The following is a 21,601-nucleotide window of genomic DNA, read 5'->3' as shown; positions in this document are numbered from 1 at the left end:
CCATCGCGCGGCGCTTTGTTAGTTCGATGTGGCTGAGGAAGGGCTGTCTCTTCTAACCAGGCATCCATACATTAATTTACAAACCTCCTTCCCTCTGGGCTAGGTTACCTGGTTTTGTGAGCATAAGCCAGGTGCCAACAAATAATCTAAGAGATTAGGCACCACTATTACCCGGGGGTGCACGGGGGGGCCTCAGCTGTAACAGTGCGCAAGCCCCATTATAAATTTCATGGCATTGGCTGGGAAAGAGGGGCAAGGCAGCGCCGTGAGACCTACTTTTTTCCTTTTCTCCTTGCAGCAACAACACACGGTTTGGGAGAACGTCACTCTTCTTTCCTGCGCAAAGTGTTGGCGATCACGGGAGGAACTGCAGGCGGTCTCAGTTAACCAGCAGTCTATCGCTTCTTGGGGCCATAGACGGTTTGAGCGGGCAGCTCACCTGAGCTTACTGGACTAGCCAGTGGGTCTTGGCTCTGGTTGCGTGACTGCAGGGGTTGACTGAGGCGCCCTACAACGTAAAGGTAACTGGGGGTTACGGTCTCCTGAGGGAGAGTTCACGCGTGGTCAGGTCGCGCACAGTTAGGCGCTTTACCAACGTCAGTCCACGCCATGACCCCTAAGGCAAGGCGACCCAGCAAGCGTTCACACACTGAGGTGATGGTGGAGACCCTAATGCAACAAGTGCAGGCCATGGGGCAGACCCTTAACAGACTACAGGACAAGGTAGAGGGGCTGGAAACAACAGAAGGGAGGCATAGAGGCCCATTGTTCCTCCAAGGCACTATTCCCCCCCACCACCGAAGCAGAGTAGGCGTAAGCCCAGTAGTGAGGGGAGCAGGGGGAACGAAAGCACACCACTGCACCCGGGCGATATCATTCCCGCAAGCACAGGTGAGGGCCATGCGAGACCGGGAACCACCCCACAAGGGGAGGAGCCGGCTGCCCTTCCTGGGGGCCAGGTGGCAGAAGGGCCAACACCTACCACCTCAATGCAGCCAGACATCGCAGCTAGCCTGGCAGCAGTATTGCCATGGCTGGAGACCGTAGGGAATTGGTAGCACGCTGCGGGGGCTTCTTCAGGATGGGGTGATGCGCTAGGCAGGGCAAATAAATTACTAGCAGAGCTAGGACCCGGGAAACCTAATGAGGTACCGGCACTACCGGCTGGGAATGCAACGCAGGCGCCCACGATACCATCCCTAACAGCGTCGTTCAGGGGTTAGCACTCCTGGACGCAGTGCCAGCCACCGGGGGCGAGGGCATTCCAGTTTCAAGCAGCAGCACGAGGGAGCTGGAGGTGCACAAGAAAGCTGATGCGACAGCACCGACAGGTACAACTCAGCATTTGACGCCTCTTGGTGTGGGGGAAATGCGTTCGGGGAGGGAGCAATTAGGACGGCATCTATCTAAAGAGATGAAGGAAAAAATATGGAAAGGGGAATATGTTGGTATGTTTTTTCTCCTGATTGATGAGGCTGAAAGAGAAGAGGCTACGAAGAATAAGGAGTGGACACATCCCAGGGAATGTTCCAACATCTTATTAAAGTACAGGGTTGAGGAGAGCCTGGCGAACTGGATTCAGGGGTTCTCCACATACATGTCCGTCATGCTTGAACGTTTCCCAGAGGTGGGGCCACAGATGGCAATTTATCAAAATAGGATTACTCTCGCTCACGCGGGCAAGGGCGGCGATGGGTGGAAGGATTATGATAAAGATTTTAGGAGTGCAAATGCTCAGGACTCATCTTTGAGGTGGGATCAGACAGACATGTTCCTCCATCTGAAACACCTGGTAGTGGTTTCAGCAAAGGGCGCAAGGGGACTGGTCACTGACACTGTGCAGTTGCAGTCCTTTAAGGCAAGACCCGCTGGGAATGCGGAGGGGAATACGCCCAGAACAGGGTCCAGTGGAAAGAAAGAGGTTTGCTTTGACTATAACAAACGGTCCTGTTTAAACACTCCTGTGAGTATTGCGGTAATGCCTCTCACCCCGAATCCAAGTGCAACAAAAAGTCAAGGGACAAAGGGGGTAGAAAACAGGATCAGAAAGGGACAGATATATACGGCCAGTTCTCCTGTGAACGTCGGGGCAATGATACCTTGGCTGGAACGTTACAATTGCGCTGAGTCAGCAAGGGTCATCAGGGAAGGTTTTGTGGAAGGTTTCAGGATACCAGCACAAGGGCACAGCGGGTGACACATTGTAGGAACCAGGTGTCTGTTAGATCTAATATGGACATAGCAAGGGCAGAAATTCTGAAGGAATTGAACCTAGGAAGGGTGGCTGGACCATTTAATGATGTCCAGATGCCGAATTTTGTGTGCTCACCTCTAGGGGTGGTACCGAAAAAGGCGCCGGGGGAATTCAGATTGATCCACAACCTGTCCGCACCTAGGGGCAGTTCAGTGAATGACACCATCGTAGACACCCTGTGTAGCGTAAAGTACGCATCTTTTGATCAGGCTGTGGGCATGCTGAGAAGTTTAGGGCATGGGCAATGCTCACAAAGTCTGACATTGATTCAGCTTTCCGTTTGCTGCCAGTTCACCCAGATGATTGTCACCTTCTAGGTTTCCAGTTTGAGGGCAAGTACTACGTTGACATGTGCATGCCAATGGGCTGCTATGTGTCATGCGCCTATTTTGAAAAATTCAGTTCTTTCCTAGAATGGGCTTTCAGGAAGAAGTCCGGGCATCAGTGGGTCCTCCATTATTTGGATGACTACCTCTTTCTAGGAGCGCTAGGCTTGAGGGAATGCAGGACAGCACTACAGGAATTCTGCACGCTCATGCAGGAATTTCGGGTACCGTTGGCTCCTGATAAGACAGTGGGTCCAGCTACCATCATTGAATTTCTAAGAATTTAATTAGATTCCATCCAAGGGGTGTCCAGACTCCCAAGTGACAAGGTCAAGGAATTTGGGCTCGCCTTGGAATGCTGCTTTAACAGAGAAAAAGTTACACTACACCAGTTACAGCGGGTGGTTTGCCAGTTGAACTTTGCATTACGCATCATCCCAATAGCGCGCCCCTTTTCCTGCACTATTGCTTACGCCATGTCCGGCCTCAAAGAGAAGCATCACCACACCAGATTGTCCAGGGAGGTCAGGCAGGATATGCTGATATGGAAGGCTTTCCTGCGGGACTATAATGGCAAAGTAGTTTGGCCTAGTCCACCTGTGTCTAACTCGGAACTGGGTTTGATGACCGACACTGCAGGCAGCGAAGGTTTCAGGCTATCCTTGGGAACAACTTGGTGGCGGAGCACTGGCCAGAATGGTGGAAAAGTTCAGGGCTCACCAGTAACATAAGCTTTCTCAAGCTCTTCCCAATCCTAGTAGCCTTGGTCGTCTGGGCGGAGGCATTGAGGGATCGATCTGTCATATTTTGGTCTGATAACATGGTAGTGGTAGAATCCATAAATAACCAGTCAGCAAAGTGCGAGATGTTGCAGCGCTTGCTAAAGGAGATAGTGTTGCAGTACATGAAGTTGAATCTACTGTTCAGAGCAAAACATGTTCCAGGGGTGCTGAATCACGCAGCTGACGCATTGTCTCGTTTTAAAATGCAGGCATTCAGGGCACACATCCCAGAGGCAGCGGTCTACCTGACACCTTTCCCAGAACAGCTCTGGCAACTTGGTGCCCCAGAGTATCGCACCTCCTGGCTGCAAGCCTAGTGCCTAGAACAAGGAGTGCTTACGAAGGAGCGTTTGGTTCTTTTTGTCTTTTTCTAGGGGACCAGTGGGGTGCCAGATGGCTTGACCATGAATCAGTAGTTGCGTACCTTGCCTTCATGTGGGAACAGGGCTGCACAGTGGCGGCAGCGAGGAGACATGTCACAGCCATATCTTGTTTTGCCAAATTACACGGGAAGGGCAACCCCACTAAGCATTTCGTGATTCGTCAGGCTCTGAAAGGGTGGCAACGTTTACAAGGGGCCCAGCCGGATTTCAGGAGACCTGTTGGTTTAGACACCCTGGGGAAGCTAGTGTCGGCCTTACCTCAGGTCTGTACATCACCTGGTGAGGCGGTCCTTTTCCAGGCGGCGTTCTGCTTAGCGTTTTACGGTGCTTTCAGGGTGGGGGAGTTAGTCGTGAGGAATAAACAGGATTGGCTGGGGGACTCTGTAGTGATGTTAAATGAAGATCAAATCACGTAGGTTCTTATAGAAAGATGTATTTATTAATTAAGTTGACATGAGGTGGTAGTTCATATATAATATAAGACAATAAGAGTAATTCCAAGGTAAATTCCCACCAGGAGCTGTCACCAGTCAGCTCAATCCTCAGCTCCCAACTGACTCTAGCATCAGAACATAACATTCCAATCAGTCATCCTGTGTGGTAACATTCCATTTGATGACATAGGTAAAACAACTAGGAAGCCAACACTACACACTCCAAGCAGGACATGTGAAGCTAGGGGTGGGTTCAGTGATGATCTCCATAGACAAATCAAAAACCGACCAGGATGGCAGGGGGGACTGCGTAGTCTTGCACAGGGCAGGGAACACCGCATGTTGCCCGGTCACCAGGTTAGAGGCCTTCATGGCTCAAAGGGTGCAAAGTGTAGGGGGACCATTCTTCACACATAGGGACGGGACACCCCTCATATTATTTCAGTTCGAAAGAGTTATGCTCAAGGCACTTGGAGTGGTGGGGTTAGACTCCAATGATTTTGGAACTCACTTCTTCAGAATAGGTGCAGCCACTGAAGCAGCAGCAAGGGATCTGGGGGGGGGGGCATGTTAAGAAGATCGGCAAGTGGACTTCCGATTGCTATAAACGGTATGTGCGGCTGCACATGCTCTAGAATCAGGGTCTTCATAAGCAGTCAGGCCCATAGGGACCCCTTATTCTTGTGAGTGACTCAAGAGTGAAGGGAGCGTGTTGTCACAGAATTGAGTAATAACTGACTTTGTTGTAGTCATTGCATGACTTGCCGGCGTGGCGTTGCACTGACCATTCCTTTCTTTTCTACCTACTTGCAGCTTCTTCACCCTGTGACTCAGGGGAGAGGCGTTCGTCCATTCAAGAGGTTGCTGCTAACAGCGAAGAAACCAACAAGGCGACACAAGTTTACTCTTCGCACCAGAAGAATCAAGAAATTTGGGTGATAGGACACTCATATGTTTGCCGTCTGAAGACTTTCTTTGCAGGATCCGTCAGAGATAGGGTGACGAACTTAGGAGCCAAAATGTCATTTTTTGGTCAAAGTGGTTTGTGCGTGGGGCAATTCAGGGAGCTGGTAAACCATGCTTTGTGCAAAAGCTCGGGACCACCAGCAATCTGGATCCTGCACTTAGGGGGCAACGATCTGGCCAGATTAGGTAGGAGAGTACTAGTGGAAGAATTACTTACAGAAGTAGGGTGGCTAGCGAAACAGTGTCCTCAGTCCATAATATCTTGGTCTCACATGCTACCCAGGTTCCAGTGAAGGGGGGGTGAATCAGTCAGGGCGTTGAATCAAGCAGTAAAGCGGCTCAACAATAAATTTGATAAGTTGTTTAGGACTCCTAGATTAATGACTATAACACACAGGTACATCAGGGGTGATCAATTTTTTCTACAGGACGGGGATGCACCTCTCACATAAAGGGAACTGTGCCTTTATGGATGACATCATATCTTGGCTGGAGGATTTGAAGCGTAATACAGGACCTTTCTAGTGAAGGAGGGAGGCGGCCAGATAGTCGGTCAACTATGCTGGCCTGTGGCGGTAAGGTCAACAGTGGTAAGCCTAGTCTGCGGTCTTAGCGGTCAGCATCATGTAACTCCAGGGGTAGTGACAGCTGGTAAGTAGGCTGTCGGGATGCGGGGGCCAAGGGAGTATCCTTCCCAGTGGGCCTGGGGCCACCCATGAACACGCAGGCCCTGGAGGCCCAAAGGAATGAATGTCAATTACTGAATCGGTAAATACCAATTCAGTCAAATTGGGAAAGAGTCAAGGGTGGCAGGGTGTCACTTTGACACCCTGTTGCACCCCTGAATAGTGCTGGTGTGCATGTGGCACACATACATGCCCTGAGGGCATGTATGTCTGTCACATGGAACAAGTGTAAACGCACAGGTTTGCATTTACACAGGTATTCGTTATTTACCACCAACTAATAGTTGGTGGTAAATAACGAATCCTTAAAGCACAAAAGCACTCTTTAAAGTGCTTCCTACATCTCATTTACCGATTCGGTAAATACCGAATCGGTAAATACTGAATCGGTAAATGCCTATTCGTTATTTACCGAATCGGTAAATATACCACCTTCATCAGAAAAGGCTATTACCGGTCGGTAACGGCCGATTTCGGCCATTACCGCCCAGTAATGGCCTTCCTACATCTGGCCCTTAGTTGTTAAGGAATAGAAAAGTATTGGACCGAGCTGGAAAATGGCGGAGAGAGAAAACACTGGAGTAGCAATGGTAAGCCCTTCAAGGCGAGGATGGTCTGCTGCATGGTACCGGTGTAGTGTCCAGATGATATAGACGTGAGTGTACGTCGTCAGGTGCAACTGGGTTGTGGCTCAAGCAATAATAATGTGTACAACATACACAAAGCATTACTCACTTACCAGCATCCAGTTATTGATAGGCCGAAACTGAAGAGCTCCAGAGAGGCATCAATAAGAATGCATAGGAGGAGGCTCATCAATCGTTTTGGAAACCTCCTGACACTGATTAGTTATTTTTGGATAGTATTGCTAATATTTCTATTTTCCTTCTGTTTTGGTGCTAATAATTGATTGTGTTAATCTTTTTAATATGCTATGGCTTGTAACTAAGCTTTATTTTTATTATTTTTATTTGCATCAACCTTTCCTACAATGTGTATATAATTGAATTATAGTTTTCCTTAAAAACTCTAAACTACCTTATTTGTAATAATTTCTGTTTGTGCTACTTATAAAATTCAATAAAATATTTTGAACTCCGAACAAATGTTGGCCCATCAAAGGAGAAATATGTAGAAAATGGGTTGTTTAAGCCTTATGAATACATGCTGCACATTTGACATAAAGGAAACATATAATAACATTTATGTTTGAGTATAAAACATAGAGCGACCACCTGCTTCTTAGTCAAATTTCAGACAATGACTAAAGAATTTCTAGGCAAAAAGCCTTTTTTTTACAGACAATAATTCTAAACGAAGAGCAATTTTATGGAAACAACCAAATAATGCAACTATCCATATGAAGACTTTTACAAGTGAACATCTGACACAGGAATGCGTGTTACCTATGCACTTTATGCTACATCTGTGGCTCTACCCTAATAATATTTTTCACAATCAGTGTCAATTCTGTGTCTGAGAATCTGAAGGTAGTTTTTCTCCAAGACCTAGTATAAATGAAGAGAAAAAAATATAGCAATTAAATCAAACTGTAAGGACTAATGGGACACAAATCACAAGAAAAGATAGTGGCAAATAAAAATGAGCCTAGTTGTTTCTGGTTGCATGTGAGAAATGCAAAGGATTATGATATGGTATGGGGTGTGTTTTACAGGGTGTTGTGTAGGTGTGATTACTTTGGACATTCATCTCGAGTGTTTGACATACATGTCTGTCTTTAAGATGCGTGGATGGAAGATGAGAAGAAGAAGGGACGGTACAGCAAGCACAAGGTGCCAAGATAGGGATTGTTTGGAGAATTGCAGGGCACATAGAAAACAAACATTTGCAATGCAATAGGCTCACATTTACGAGAGTTTGACCTATTGTCTTTTATTTATGTGTTGTTTTTAAGACAGATAAATAAAAGGCATTGTCATTTACAAACTCTCACAAATGCGAGACCTATTGCATTGCAAATGCATTTGGTGCCCATGCTATAAAAAATGTAAAAGCGTTAGGAGAGAGCATGTCCTGCCTACAACAGGAGGAAGGACAAATGTATTTGAGAAAATACTGCTGGGAGGTTGTAATTAAAGCCTACTGAGTAACAACACATGTAACAGGGGGTGTCGCCATGGGAGGTTACAAAAGAAGACAAAGCGGTACTAAGGAGGGACTACTAAGCCTATTGACCAATGAACAGTCACAGTTTACAGTGGACAATGACACAAGCCAATGAAAAATATGGGTGGAGAGTAGGTGGAGCTTCAAGTCCCTACCTGAATATAGCATGCCTCACAGAGCAGCGCATGCGTTGCCCAGGTTTGACCCAAAAATGAATAAAGAGGAACAGGAAGGCTAAAAGCAATTGCATTAGGCAGGAGGCCTTTGAATTCCAAGCATCCAAGGTAATTTAAAGTCCAAATGGACCATGTCTAGTTACTGGTTGCTGGAAATAAAATTCTTCCGTTCATCTATCAAGCTAAGCTCGTCAGTGGTTGAATTGCAGGTGCTGATCTATTTACATTCAATTCGCTGGAGGATCAGGGCAAGGTCGCCTCCACTAGAGGGGATTTTGACAATTTCCAGGACTTGCAACTTAATATTGTTAGTGGTATGCTGTTCTGCTGTGTAGTGAGGTCCCAGTGGAGCCATAGTTATCCCGCAGCAAATCCTGCTCCTGTCCTAACCGATGCGGGCCTTGATGGGTTGCGTTATTTGCCCAATGTAGATTTTGTTGCAGTGGCACCACACACAGTAAATAACATTGGTTGAGTTACAATTGGGGAAGTCTTTAAGAGTAATATCAATTAATCAGTACATAAGCTTTTTGGTGTTCATAGTGTACTTGCATACCATGCAATTACCAGATTTATAATGCCACTTAATGGGGATGCCACCCCATGCGTTGTCAATTGAGTTTGCTCGGGTGGTAGTAGTGCCAGAAGTGTATTGGATGGTCTCCAATTATTTTGCCCCATTTAAAGGAAAACCATGATGTGTCAATAGAGGAATCTATGCTCAGGATGATGTGCCAGTCTCTCCTGATACATGTTCTCACTTTGTGTGACTGAGAAGAAAAAGTGATGATGAAAGTGATTTTGTTGCATTTGGGTTTCTCAGTAGGAGTACGAAGGTTATTGGGATGAAAATACCAGACTCTCTTAAGTGCGGACTTCAGAATTTGTTGTGGGTAAACTCTCTGGTTAAGCCTGTCGCTTAGGAAGTAGGCTACGTTGAAATATTCAGACTTATGTGTACAATTGTGCCTTATCTGCAAAAAATGCCCATATAGGAGACCATCCCTAAGGGTCCGTGTATGATGGCTGGAAAAGGCAGGCAGTGTGTTTCTGTCTGTGGGTTTTCTGTATAGTGATGTGGTCAGTCCATACCTGAAATGTGTGCTGCATACTATGAACTACCTAAGTGATGCCAAGTGCAGCAAAGAAAGCCAGCTGGAGACCCTTGCTTTACAAATAACCCTCAAACTGTCCCAAGTAAAGAGTGAGCAGATTATCCTGCCCTGTTTTGATTCACAGTCTAGTACTTTAAACCATAAGGCAAAATCAGGATTGAATGAGCTAACCATCAGTGGCATGGAGTAGCTTAAAGGCTGTGTTACATGGGCGCTCACTGCATAACAGTATGATCCGACCAAAGCCAGAACCCCTACAATGGGCATGTAATTTGTTTTCTATTTAGAATTAACTAGTAGTTAATGCCTATTTTGAAAGAGAGACAACATGAAGCCCTCTCGTTCCCATGACATGTGGGCTTTGCTCATTTAGGCCAAATGCTCTCTTTGCATTCTCCTTCTTGTAGTGCTATTTATGCCATCGGAAATTCAAGACTGCAACTGTTGAAATGCAAAGCAAAAAACAATAATTAGACGAGCTGCTCACACATATTAATCATTAACTTGAGAGTCTGCACTACATTGCCTGCTGCTGCTGTGCACAATGGCCATTAAGACAGTAACAAGGTGCAAGCACCACCATTGGCTGTATACTAATGGCTCTCACTACAAACTACAAGCAGGCAAGGGTGGCAAGAAGTTCCACCAGGGCTGGGTGTGCAGTGGCTACAACCCCTAAACCACGTAATCCACGTAATCACTTTGAATTCACACTACTTCCTGCTTCATAGATACGCTACACATCTTTGGAGGCTGTGGTGATGTATTATAACTACAAAACAGGCAAGCAGATAAAGCTGCAAGCTAGACCTGATGGAAATAAACAATGTAAAATAATTAAGACTCTTTGTCAAAGTGCTTTTAAATGCATTATTGTCCACACATTTTCTGAATTTAGGGGATATTACCCATTCTCTCAGTAAGGTTCTGACCAATATTATTTCCCCCTAGTTCCTTTAGATCTACAATTTTCCAGAATGTCCTAAAAACAGTCTTCGTGGGAGAATCCCTTTCTGTAAAGTGGTCTTTGTGCCATATTCTGACCAGTATTCTTAGAACGACAAACTTAAATTAAAGTACGTCTCATATAATCTCCTAAACTGCCTTAAGGGGCGACCCGGACCTTTCTTGTAAATTATTCTATAAATTAACCCCTTCGGTGCTCATGATGGATGGTTTAAGCATGAGCACCAGTGCTCCTGTGCTCATGAAGGAACCATTCCATCATGTGCACAGGCGCACTAAATCCCTCTGCTGCAGACAGCAAAGGGATTTTTTTTTTTTTATTTTGACTCGAGAGGAGGGGAAGAGGTTCAGGGCTTTTTTTTCAATGCAATGACGATCGCATGCATGGCGCGCTGCGGTCCTTACATTGAAAATGAAACTGAAACTGAGTTTCCATTTCATTGTTTCGGTCCTCGTGGGGCTACCTCAGCCCCCCACCCCGACCACTGAATTACATGGGACGGGTATCGTTTGAAAGTGGAAAATCTCCCCTTTCCAATGGCACTCTTCCCTAGTGGTTCCGCCTTAAAAAAGGCAAAAATCTTTCTGCCCCCTCCCCCTCAGGAGGCAGATGGGGGCAGTAGCCCCTGCTTTGCCCCTCGGGGGATGTGTGGGGGCAAAAAGCCCACTAAACACAAGGATTATTATTTTCGAAGTTCAAGGGTGGGGGCTGCCCATAATGGGCATGCCAATGCCCCCACCCCAAAAAGCATTGCCACAGCCTTTCTGCCTCCCCCCCCCCCAGGAGTCAGATGGGTGCAATGGCCCCTTATCTGCCCCCCCCCCACCGGGGGCAGAAATCCCACTAGGTACCAGGGATTCTTTTTTTTCAAAGTACAGGGGTGGGGACTGCCCAGAATGGGCATGCCGATACCCCCATCCCATCAAAGAAATGCCACAGACTTCCAATCCCTATGTATTTGGCTCTTCCCAGTCACGGGCCCTTGGCCCACCCACACAAGTGAGGCATCATTTTACTCAGGAAACGGAGGGGAACGTGGAGTGGTAAGTTTCAAGTTTCAAGTTTATTTTATTATGATAAAGGAACTCTTTATGAGGTCCACATAAAAGCCAAAATATACATACAAAAGCAAGAAGCACGTAAGATATCATTTAACAACAAGAACAAATAAAAAATTAACATCTTAATACAGGTCCAAAAAACATTTAAAGAAACTGTACAGTTTAAAACAAAACATTTCATTAGGTGGGTTAATCAAGGCCGCCTGAAATGAAGAAGCTGATAGAATGTTGAGTTGTAGGCAAATTGGTCTTAACCATCTACGCCTGAAAGGCATCAGGGCAGGACAAACAAAAATAACATGATCTAAGTCCTGGTCATACATCTGACAAAGATCACAGAGTGCCGAATGGCCATACCATCTGGCACAAAGAACTTTCAACGGAAGCAGATCTTGTCCTATTAAGTACACTAAGCGTCTAACACCATGAGAGATGTTCCAGTACATATAAGGTTGAGCTTTCCGCAAAATACAGGACTCAATAACAGGAGTACAACCTTTTTTCAACAGCCGGGAATCTCTGTCCTGACTAAACCCCAGTTCCCATGTGGCAGACTTCAAGATGGTTTTTAATTGATAAGAGGATAAAGAAAATAAAGTCTCTTTATCCAGTTTCAATTGTGCCATGGCAAATCTGAAATTTTTTACAATCAAGGAATAGTCATTGAAGTTTCCCAGTAATTCATTTTTTATAAGATGTCTTAAGGTGTTAGACTCACTTTTTGCTATACCTACTACCCAACGTATGATACTGGCCAAACCTTGAACCCAGCTACTACGTATACCAAGTTCCTGTCTCAGGGAAGCAGTCAAATTTGCTGTACTAACAGATAATAAACTACGCAAAATTTTCCCTTCCGCGGAGTTTAAAAAACTCCACTTTTTTAGATCAATTAACTCTATTCCGTATAACAGGGAGGCAGGAACTTTCGCTCTGAATACACCTAAAAGAATAGAAAAATGCCTTCTACCTGTGGCTTTATACAAGGATACTAAACTCTTTCCCTGTGAAATAGCCTTCCGGGAGTTATTGTCTATATGTGCTTTGTCACTTAGATTATTTGTGACAATTTTGCCAAGGAAGGTGTAGGATTTCACAATTTCCAATTTTTGACCCCCCACAACCCAAGGAAAGTTAGGGAATTTAGGTTTCTTCCTACCAGAGAAACACATCACTTTACTTTTTGCCGTGTTTATCAATAGGTAATGGTTTTCAGCGTATTCAGAAAGTGCTTGCAAGCGATTATTCAAGCCCTTCGGGGTAAGATCCAAAATCAAGATATCTTCTGCATACATAAGGCATGCAATTGGAACTCCACCCAAAGACGGGGCAATACCAGCGCAGGCTGAGAGGGCAATGGGTAAATCAACTGTATAGAGGGAAAACAGCAAAGGAGCCAAAAGGCAACCTTGCTTTAACCCATTAGAAGTAGGAATTATTTTAGATAAACCACATTCACCTCCCAGTAGAACTCTACACCAGGTATCTGAGTAGAGGGCGCGAATTAACTTAATAAGAAAGGAGGGCATACCTAAATCAAATAACTTTCTCCACAGCAATATTCTATCCACTTTATCAAATGCGGTGGAGAAGTCAATAAAAGCGCCATATACCTGCCCACCACGGACTTTCACATATTTTTCCGTGATAACTTGTAATGCCGTCAAGTTATCTAGAGTTCCGTGATTTTGTCTGAAACCTGTTTGTTCAATAGGGAGGATTTTAAACTCAGTTACCCATTGGTTCATTAAAGTACGAATACATTTTGCGAAAACCTTACCAATGGCATCAAGCAAAGCGATTTGACGATAATTTTGGGGAAGATCTCTTGCCCCTTTTTTATATAAAGGAACAATGATACTTCCTTTCCAGGAGGGGGGGACTGTTCCAATAGAGAAGCAAAATTTAAACACTGGAAAGAGGATTTTGCTCCAAAGTTCACTCTGTTGTTTTAATACAGAGATGGGGACTTTATCTGGACCCATCGCACCAGAGGAACGCATGTTCATAATAGCAAATTCAATTTCCTTTTCCGATGGACAATCAAATACACGTGAGACATTATTAGATTCCACCTTGTATAATTGTGAATTATTGTTACTGTACAAATTCTCAATATATTGGACCCACGTCTGTTCCTCAATGGCAATAGGAGTGGGACTGGCTCTGGTACCACAACCCTTGCCGATTAAAGACCAGAAAGTCTTGGCTTGGCCGTTATAAGAAGCTTCCCTCAGTTGTATCCAAAGAGAGTCTTCCTTATTGCGTTTTAACCGGGCCTTAAGCCTAACTCTCCTTCTTTTTAAAATTGACAACTTGTGCTTGGCTTCTTGGGTAAATGATAAATATTGCCCCCTTATTACTTTATTTATTTCTATATTTATAGCCCGCAGGGGATGAGGGACTGCAAAAGATTGTTTCACACAGGGTTTCTTTTTCGCTATGGAAGTTACCGATTCTAAAAAGTTAGCAAATCCCAACAGCTCTCTCCCTTCCCAGAGAGGTAAACTCTCGACAGTTAAATTCAAAAGGGACACCAAACTTTCAAAGGAGCGAAAATTCCAGAAACATTTCCCTGAGTTGGAGTCAAAATTCACCAGGTCCGTATCCATACTCCAAGAATCCACTTACGGGAGACTGACGGAGACTGTAAGCATCAACGCATTATGGTCACTAAGGTTAGACTCAATGACTTTCATATCCTTCAACTGGGAAAATAAAGCATAATCTACCATAACATAGTCAATAATAGATTTTCCCTTATTTGATTTATGCGTAAAAGCTGCCGGGGTGTCGGAAGGGAGCCTCCCATTTACTATTAAACAATCAACTTTATGTAGGCCTTCTAGGACAAGTTTACCTCTTTTGTTAGTTTTAACTTTAGCAGGGAACTGGGCCGATGGTATATTCAAAGACTCTTCCCTATGGATATTGCAGTTCAAATCCCCAAACATTAATACATGAGGAGACGGGGAAGCATCCATCGTTTTAGTTAAAAAAGAGAACAGTGTTTTTAGACCATCATTAAAGCAACAATTTGGGGGAATGTAGATATTTATCACAACCAGCGATCTATTAGGGCAATCCTCGAATACATCTTTTAAGGTTATTGCTTGGAACAATTTCCCTGGATCGAGATAATGTGAGTAATTCCATTTTATTCTATTTGTTAACAAGCATGCTATTCCTCCCTTTGCGTGGCCTCTTCTGGAGGAGGTTGCGCTGTTTTCCAAAACAAAGTAATCTTTTTCTAGAGTTAGTCTACCTTCCACCCATGTTTCTTGTAAACAGATTATATCTGCCTTTTGGGAATGCAAGAAGCACAGTTTCTCCTTATGATCTTTAAAACCTGCAGTATTCCACGAGATGAGCTTCAGCTCTCTGTTAAAAATTTGAGTGCGGTTTGGGGCAGGAAGCAGATTTACTCGCTAAAACTCCAGGTAACCAACTCCATTTAGACTGATCATCCTTCACAGTTTGTTTAAGAGGAGGATTTTTATATGAAACTTGCCTTTCATTCCTGGACACACATATTTTTAAGTCCTCCGATCTAGAACTAGACCAACCCGACAACATCAAACCCGAATTGGAGGGAGATGACAAATTGGAAGGAGCACATTGATTTCGTTTTTCCCCAAAGTATGGCGTAACATCTATCCCTCTGATTTGTAATTCCTCTGCCCACTGTAGAATAAGGTTTAACACAACTTTAGATTGGAATTTCACCCTTGTGGATCTCCCTACCAAAGAGTTAAGAAGGAATACTACGTCCAAATCAGACGTTTGAATTAATTTTAAACTTTCAATCTCTTTGAAACAATAAGTAGGGCAGATCTATTTAGAATTAAATCGGGTTCAAATAAGGGAGAAAAATCAAGAAACAAAGTATCTACATTTATTTTTTCTTTAGGAGGAATGACTACAATTGAGGGTGCATCTTGGAAAGGCCTTGCTGAGGGATTGAGAGAGGAAAGGGAAGGATTAACAGAGGGAGAGGTGACCTTGGGGAGGAAAGGGTTAGTGGAACTTATGGGACCTAAACCTGTAGACGTGAGTTCCACTTTAGGGGAAGCAATCATATCTTCCTGAGAGGCAGAAGACTGCTCAGCCTGAGGGGGATCTTCTAGAATTGGTTCCACACTTTTATCAAATAGAAGTTTTCTCTGTCTTTTTTTAGAGAATCTTCGAATGGGCTTTCTCTTCTTTATTCTGATCTTTTTGTGTTTTGGGGGAATCGATTTTTCTACCATTCCAGAATTTGCTGTAGGGATCTCCTCCTCTTTGTTTGACTGTAAGGAAAATATAGGGAAGAGAGAGGGGGTTTCAATTTTATGGTTGACTGGGGACGTAGATACTACCTCTATCTTATCACTAATGGAAGCTATGCAATTAGCACCAGCCGAAACCGCTTTGAAAATCTTAAGGTCAGCTGGAAGCGCTACTGGATTCATTGCTTTTTGGCCTTCCGTAAGGAGAGGAGTTTGAGCTGAATCCAGTGCTGCTTGAGCACTAGGAGAACTCTTTTTGGGAATCTCCATCAGAGTAGCAGATGTTGGAGGGCGATCTGACACTGGTCCATTCTTATTTTGCAAAAGAACTTTTAAAATTTGAGTTACCGTGTCAAAAATACACTCAGAACCTCCAACAAATTTTTCAAGTAGGCTCAGAATCGAAGATAGTATGGATTCCAAAGAGGAAAATGAGTTGGAGATTAACCTCCCATTAATACTTGGAGAACCCTCAGCTAAATTGTTCAAAATAGGGCCAGAACAAGAGGTAAAGTTTAATTGAGCAAGGGAAAAATCTAATTTATTAGAGGGTGTACTACTTAGAGGACCCGCACTTGAAATGGTTATAACTTCATCTGAATTTGGGATACCCCTAGATTTCCCCTGTAGGGATCTCATCCGATCCTTGTGAGCTGTTAGATCAATGTCAGGTAATGTAAAATCACTTCCTAGGACAGGCGGATTAACTGGCAAAACTGACAAAGGGCTAGTGTTCACTATAACTTTGGGAACTTCCCTGAGAGACGCTTGGGGGGGGACAGTACTGTCGGGTTTCAAAACCTTACAACCCGAAGACTCAAGAAGTGAATTCAGTTTCAATTGCGAGTTGTTTGAAGTCAAAGGCGAACCCCTTACTATTTCGGGGCTAGCAGGTATAAACAAAGATTGACTAGGAACCAAACTCAGGCTAGAGGAAACGTTAATAACTATATTAGCAGGCTCCGAAACGTTATATTCTGGAATTTCGCTCGGGGGCTGCAGCTCAATCGACTTGTCTTTCCCTTTGTCCCATAAATTGAAAAGCTGACACTGGCCTTTCAATTGCATGGAGGACGTAATTTTATTGCGTAAAGGGTTAGATTTCGTTTTAGACCCAGATCTCCCTACTAGAACGCGTCCAGAACGCAGTTTTTTAGCCGTCATGAGAATAGTTTACGCAAGAAGCAATAGATAGAAAATTCCAGAACCCTAAGGTACAATACAAGCCTGTAGAGAAATGTCAAACTAAATAATACCAGAGATCAAAGGGAGGGGGCCCAGCCCAGCCTACTTCAGCCTCTGACGGCCTCAGACGGTCCCGCCCTTGTCCCGGGCTTCTCCCGGCGCACTCCCGCGCGCTCCCGCGTTGCGGTACCAAGTGGGAGATTTATAGCTGCGCTGAGGCGGGGGAGGAGCCAGCAGGGAGAGCGGGTCAGCTGATGAAGATGCCGAGGGTCAGGCGCTCCTGGGACTAGTAGTCCTGCGCCTGCCCTCGCTCGCAGCCCTGCACTCACCACCGCCACAGAAGCTCAATCAGTGTTGTTCGTATCAGGCTTTCAGCTTTACAGCACAGCGCACTTCCAACAGCGCAGTCCAAGATGTCCAGAGGCGATGCAGGACCCGCGGAGCGGGTTCCGCGAGGAGTAGAGTATGAAGGCTAAAGGAAGAGCTGCTCCAACGTGCTCGCAGTCCAGTACTCCTTCTACTATATGAAAAGGCAACAGGTGAGCAATCCAACAAGGAAACTGACACGCTGGTTTTAGCTGCGCTGAGGCGGGGGAGGAGCCAGCAGGGAGAGCGGGTCAGCTGATGAAGATGCCGAGGGTCAGGCGCTCCTGGGACTAGTAGTCCTGCGCCTGCCCTCGCTCGCAGCCCTGCACTCACCACCGCCACAGAAGCTCAATCAGTGTTGTTCGTATCAGGCTTTCAGCTTTACAGCACAGCGCACTTCCAACAGCGCAGTCCAAGATGTCCAGAGGCGATGCGGGACCCGCGGAGCGGGTTCCGCGAGGAGTAGAGTATGAAGGCTAAAGGAAGAGCTGCTCCAACGTGCTCGCAGTCCAGTACTCCTTCTACTATATGAAAAGGCAACAGGTGAGACATGTGTGCTGGCACGGTGATGCCAGACAGAAATGTGAGGATAATGTGATTCTATGGCAGGACCGGAGGCTTCAGATTATGCCTTACTTTCTTCACTTTATTTCTCACAGCAGCAAGAAAAAACATGTAAAAACGACTTTTCCCATGAACACCAGGGAAAAAACAGGAAATTGAACAGTAAGTCCTTTGTCAGTCTCTATGCACCGGCAGCAACCATCATGCCTTGCATCCACTTCCTCTTCCTCTTTCTTCGCTGCTCAGCAGCAAGTTAAGTGGTTTTTTGTCTTCTCTCCTGGGTTTTGGGGGCTTTCTGTGGGCAGAGCCGACAGGTCCCCTTGCCATCGCGGGACGCTTCTGCGCTCCTTACGCGATTTGTAGCCCCAGCAGAGTGTGGTGCGCTCCGAGCGCCGCTAGGGGGCAGTGCTTTCTCTGTGCTAGGCGCGCTATAATTTGCGTTTTAAACGCGTTTTTTACCGCGTTTTTTTACAGCTTCAGCGCTGTCCCTGGCTACCCGGTGCTGACAACCTGCGGGGTCGAAATTAGGTTCTCCCTCACATTGACGCCCCAAGTGGGTTGTACTTGGACCGTTGAACACCCTGGCTGGGTCGTAATTGGCGCTGGTGCGCAGCGCTTGGGAACGCTTGACTGGGTAGTGCCCTGGTCCACAGAGGGCTGTGCGTTCCCTGGGCTAGCCCCGTAATTTGTGCCTCTGTGCCACCATATCCTCTGGGTTGCCCAGATCCATATTGTGCCCTCAGGGGTCTTGTTAATTGGCTGCGCTGTACCTCCCTCCTGTGGAGCCCAACTTACCTCATCATGCAGGGGGAGTCAGGCCAGTACCCAGAGGAAGACCCTCTGAATTATGCCTCCCGGGATGATGATTTTTACCAGGCCGTGGATGATTCCATCTATAAAGCAGTGGACCAAGCCATAGTACCGCTAGAACAACGCCTGACGGCGCGTTTGGATGAGGCGTACGCGAAAATTGCGGCCCTCATTCCGTCGCCTACCCCGGTCTCGGATCCTTCCCTGTCAGCGGTTCCCCCCCGCCTAAGAAGGCTTGCATTGAGGGGATTGATCCAGTAGCCTTCGACAAGGTCAGGCATGCTTTTAAGGCGCTTGAGGAACCCCTACCCGTTCCTGCCCAGCAGGTAGTTGTCTCACCTCCTACTCCCCATACTATGTCCCCAGATCCACGGCAGGATGACGATTCTCCGGACTCGGAGGAGGAAGCCTGCTCTTCTAGGTCGTGGCTCCTGTCCCAGCCATCCACGTCCACGGCCCCTTCGGATATGTTGGATCCGGACGATATCGTCCACCCACGATCCTCCGAATGGGTGCCGGGAGACAAGGTGGCCTTGTATGTGGCGAACCGTCTCCGTAAACCGGTAGACAAAGACGCTCGCAGCCGCCTTAGGGCGGAGTGTCCCAGACCTTTCTCTGGAGGGGAAAGTGGCCATGACCCAGATATTGATCCTAAAATGGCCACTTTTCTCGCTAAATTTGTCAAAGATCCCCGGAAGGGCATTGATCGGTCCTGGCGCACGTGCCAGGACAAACTGCTTGACGCAGTGGGCCCCATGACCAAAATCCTCGACATGGCGGAGGAGGCTAAAGTGTCAGGGGATGCCATTTCTCCGGAAATCCTGTCTAATTGGGCACAACGTGCCATAGTTTTCCTAGGCAACGCCAACTGCGCCCTCTCTACTGAGAGGAGGAGGTCACTGCTCATCAAAATCGACCCCAAGCTGGGTGACCTCGCCTCTTCGGAGGCGGGCGCGGTGGCGCAGGGCGGCCAATTTGGTGATCCTTTTATCAAAGAGCTGGGCAAATTCGTTGCTACGTTTACGTCCCTGGACCGGGCCCAGTCAAATATAAAAAAGGTGTTTGCCCCTCGGGTTTTTGAAGGGGCCGGACGAGGCAGGGGCCGCTCGTTCGGCCGGGGTGCTCCCTCCGATAGAGGGCAAGGCTCCGGACGCGGACATGGTCAGGAGCATAACTCCAGATACAATAACTTTTACACCACCAGAGGTCAGAAATTCCGAGGACGTGGCGTCTATCGAGGCCAACAGCAAGGTGGAAGAGGTGAGTGTCCTGCCCTCTGCGACTTTACGTGTAGGAGGTCGCCTGGCGCAGTTCTTCCCAGCATGGCTTTCCCTTACCAAGGACGCCTGGGTACTACAGACGGTTCAGGGCTTCCAACTGGAGTTCCATGGCCGTCCTCAGCAGCCCCAGCGTCCGCGCCCCATTGCATTTTCACAGCGCGATGCGGCATTGGTGCACGACGAGGTTTCCGCCCTCCTTCACAAAGGGGCGATTTGCCGCGCGTGCAAGCACCTGGACGGCTTCCACAGCAATATCTTCTTAGTCGACAAAGTAGATGGAAGCCACCGTTCAGTTATCAATCTCAAGGAGTTCAACGAGTGGCTGGTTTACCGCCATTTCAAGATGGAGGGAATCCACCTCCTGCGGGATGTGCTGCGGCCGGCCGACTGGATGGCCCGGCTCGATTTGAAGGACGCCTATCTGGCGGTCCCAATTTTCCCTCCGCACCGTCGCTTCCTCCAATTCAAGTGGGACGGACAGGTGTACGAGTTCACCACGCTGCCCTTCGGGCTCTCTTTCGCGCCGTGGTGTTTCACAAAGGTACTCCACCCCGCGGTAGAAGCCTTGCGGGCGCGCGGGGTCAGATTGATAGTCTACTTGGACGATATGCTGTTAATGGACCAGTGTGCAAGGCGCTTGACGGCCCAGTTGCAGTTTGCGGTGGACTTGTTGCAAGGTCTGGGATTTGTGATAAACGAGAAGAAATCCCTCCTGGTCCCAGCTCAGTGCGCAAACTTTCTCGGGTTCAGCATAGACTCAGTCTCTGCATCCTTGAGTCTCCCCGCACGGAAAATGTCCAAAATTCGCCACGAGTTGCGCCAGACCCTGGCGAAGTCAATGATATTGTTGCGTCACCTAGCACGAATCGTGGGCCTGTTGTCATCTTCGATTCAGGCCATCTTCCCGGGGCCGCTTCACTACCGGGCGATGCAACGGTTGAAAGCGTACCACCTCAGGCAGGGTCTCACGTACTCGCAGCTGATTCTGCTGTCAGCGGACGTGAGGGACGAAATGCGCTGGTGGCTGATGCACATGGAGGCCTGGAATGGTCGTGCCATATTTGGGTCCGCCCCCGACATTGTGATAGAGTCGGACGCCAGTCGCGCAGGTTGGGGGGCCAGGTGCGGGGACTTCTTCACAGGCGGCGCCTGGTCTGCCCTCGAGCAGTCTTTACACATCAACTGCTTGGAATTGCTGGCAGGATCCTTTGCGGTCCAGTGCTGGACCAAGGAGCAAGTGCAATCGTGTGTCCTTCTACGGATGAACAACTTGTCTGCGGTCCGATATATCAACCATCTGGGTGGCACTAGATCCAAGATGCTAGCGGATCTCGCGCTGGATTTTTGGCACTTTTGCCTGGATCATCAGGTCTCGGTCACGGCGGAATATTTGCCGGGCCGTCAGAACGAGGTAGCCGATTGGCATTCCCGGCACATCCTGGATGCCAGCGTTTGGAAGCTGGATCCGGGGGTGTTCTCCCAATTGATGGACCGGTGGGGTCCGTTTTCAGTGGATCTGTTCGCCTCGCGGCTGGACCATCAGTTGCCGAGATATTTCAATTGGCGCCCGGACCCGTCGGCGGAGGCGACAGATGCGTTCCTCCAAGACTGGTCGAGCGAGCAGGGCTATGCGTTCCCTCCGTTCTCAATGATCACGAGGGTGTCGGCGTTACTGCCCCATCAGTCAGCACAGGTGGTGATGATCACGCCTTGTTGGAGGTCTCAAGTTTGGTTTCCGGTTCTTCTGGAACTTTCTTGGGATTTTCCAATCCTACTCCCCCACTCTCCTCACATTCTCCTGAGCCCGGACGGAAATCCCCACAGGTTGGTTCAGGAAGGTTCACTGAGGCT

Source organism: Lissotriton vulgaris, chromosome 1_1 (genome assembly GCF_964263255.1).
Source record: "Lissotriton vulgaris chromosome 1_1, aLisVul1.2, whole genome shotgun sequence".
Lineage (NCBI taxonomy): Eukaryota > Metazoa > Chordata > Amphibia > Caudata > Salamandridae > Lissotriton > Lissotriton vulgaris.
The sequence above is the reverse complement of the archived record's forward strand: the minus strand, read 5'-3'. Positions refer to the sequence as shown.